Source organism: Hibiscus syriacus, unplaced genomic scaffold, assembly GCF_006381635.1.
Source record: "Hibiscus syriacus cultivar Baekdansim isolate YM2019G1 unplaced genomic scaffold, ASM638163v2 tig00110678_pilon, whole genome shotgun sequence".
Classification (NCBI taxonomy): Eukaryota; Viridiplantae; Streptophyta; class Magnoliopsida; order Malvales; family Malvaceae; genus Hibiscus; species Hibiscus syriacus.
This window is the reverse complement of record NW_024062822.1, coordinates 1596525-1599467: the sequence shown is the minus strand read 5'-3', so window position 1 is coordinate 1599467 and position 2943 is coordinate 1596525.

The window sequence follows — 2943 nt, the reverse complement described above, 5'->3', positions numbered from 1 at the left end:
AGAAACTATCTTCTTCTGCAAATTGAAACTTGAATGAATTGCATTACTTCAACCAATAGACAAAGACAAAAACTAAGTTGACAGTGTTTCAAGTTTGAAACATATTTGCCTTTGTTATCTGATGCATTTTGTGAACTATGATAGAATAATGACTTGGGTGAATTCAATGCAAGTTTGAAACATATTTGTCTTTGTTTTCACTGTTTAAATATCATGTATGTTTATTTACTGATATTTGTATTTAATTATTTAGCGGCCCGATAAGGTGGATGTTTTACGTCGGGTTTTCCTTGCACGACAGAGTTCACGTATCAGACAGCGTGCACGTGCTATTAAGTCTCCGTATACCCCAATAGTGCGAAGCCACCGCAAGAAGAAGCCCGACTCACCTATCATCCCTCAAGAGTCCACTCCTATCGTTGAAGAGGCCCCTATCATTCCTCGAGAGTCCCCTCCCACCGTTCAAGAGGCCACTGTCATCGTTGAAGAGGTCCTCCCACATTCAAGAGCCCGATTCACATGGCGTCATATGTAGGATTCTTGAGAAACCCTGACGTGCCGGACATGATGGATTCAAGTTGGCTCTCGTATGAGTTACCGGCCAGTACCATACCGGTATCTGAAGTGGAGAGGAGACAACTACCGGACACAATTCTGGATAACACCCTTTGGGCTAAGACCGCAGTTGATTTTTATCTACATGAGCGGAGCCAGGGGTGTTTCACTGACATATGCAAGCTCAACGATGATATCTATTTGTTGCTTGATCGGTCTTGGTGGGGCGTATTATTAGGAGTCGAAGACAATGGCTATTTCGATGGAGGGGTAAGTCTTATATTTTTCTTATATTTCAATTTGATTATTTTTTTTAAATTTATGTAAGTTACTAATATATGTCTTTTTTTGTAAAACAGCATATCGATGCGTGGGTGTCACGTCTTCTAATAATTAAGAAACTTAAGGAAAATAAAAGAAATACACGATATACAATTATGCCGACGTCTTTTAACGCCGTTCACTTGAAGAATCAACGAGATGAATCATTTGCGTTGGGCAATGGACAAGCTAAACTTTATCCTGTATGGTGGGAGGTCGATAAGGTTAGTATTTATTTTAGATTGAGTTTAAAGGTATTCATAAATAAGTACGCAAATGAATGAATTATTACTTATGATTGCAGGCGTTTATCCCTGTTTTGGAACGTAAACATTGGCTTTTCGTCGAGCTTCAGCTCCCATCCCTTAAGGCAATAGTATATGACAGCATGATAAATTACATATCATTGGCTAAGAGATATTATTAGGGATGGAGCTCTCATTTGGCTAAATTCTTGGATGCGATAAATTATTGGACTCGTTCTGGAAACAAGAAGCCAAAGAAGCTCAATATTACAGTTAGCAGAGACGACACCGCACCACAACAAAACGAAAGGACCCAGAGGGGATTGTGGTCCTCGTATGCTTGGCGTTGGAGCATTTGATCACAGGAAGTATAAAGTATCTACCTCCCACCGATAGAGATAGAGCTGCAGTAGGCTTGTGGTTTCGGCATTATATGGCTAGATCGATATATACGAAATGCTGCCTACCTGCATCCGCGTTATAAAAATGTCCATAAACATTGGTAAGTTTATAGGCTTGTGGTTTGAAATGTTTGGTTAAGTACCTAGAATTCAATAATTTGTTGTTTGTAGGTTTTAGATGTGTAGAAAGTATTGTTTGAGCAAATGTTTGGTTTCTGCAGGTTAATCTCAGAAGTGAGCTGCGTGAAAATGATGTATGGCTGCAAAAGTTGATTCAATAGTAGATGAGGAAATAAGAATTATTGCTTATTTTTTGATTGTTTAATTGATTTGTAAAAGATGATTTATAAAAGTTGATTTGTTTAATTGATGTGAACATAATTCTTATTTGTGCTTGTTTAATTGATTGAAATGTAATGGTTGATTTTGTTGATTTCAATCTGTATTATGTTGAAGGCAAAAATGACTATCACAATGCGAAATGAAAATCGCAACGAGAGAATCGCAACTCGAAATGAAAATCGCAACGACAAAATCGCAACGCGAAACTAAAATCGCATTGCGATTTTCATTTCGCTTTGCGATTCCCTCGTTGCGATTTTCATTTCGCTTTGCGATAGTCATTTCCGCGTTGCGATAGACATTAAGATGATTGTGAACGTTATTTTCGTGTTGCGATAGTCAAATGAATGCCTAATAAGTGATAACAACTGAACAGATCATAGCAATTTTCAAACTTAAGTTACGCCTAACTGAAAATGTTAAAAGTTCACACATAAAATCCACATAATACAACGTTTGCATTTAAAAATCACCTAAGTTAACAGTCCCAAAAGGTGAAGCCGGTTGTGATTGGGATTTTAAAGATGATTGTGATTTTGATTGCCTTTTGCTTGACACTATATGAGCTTTGAATTTTGATGAGGATCCATATTTTGGTAGAGGAAAAGATGATTGTGATGGCACTGGTGATTCACATGTCAACCTTGTATGACCACTTTCTTTGCACCGACTACATGTCGATCTCTTCTTCTCTTCACCCTTAGACGGTATACGATCGTGACTTTTTGGTCGGCCAGGTAGCCTTCTTTCCATGGCTGGTGGCAAAACTGTTTGTAAGTCATCTGGTATGTCCCACTCAGAAGGATGTGGAATAGGGTAGACAATCTTGCCATAAGTCTGTCGATATACTTCTATAGTGTAGCAATCCATAGCGTATGCGCTTGAATCATCTTGGTTTAGATGAAGAGAAACTTTTATAACATGGCCACACGGATAACCAGATGTTTGCCATTTCATACAACTACACGTCTTTGCATTTAGATTGACAAGCCCATTTAAGTTATTATTCAGTACTTCAAACAAAGTGTTTGAACATGGTTCAACTCTCCATGATGTTGACTTCACAACACGTTTCATTA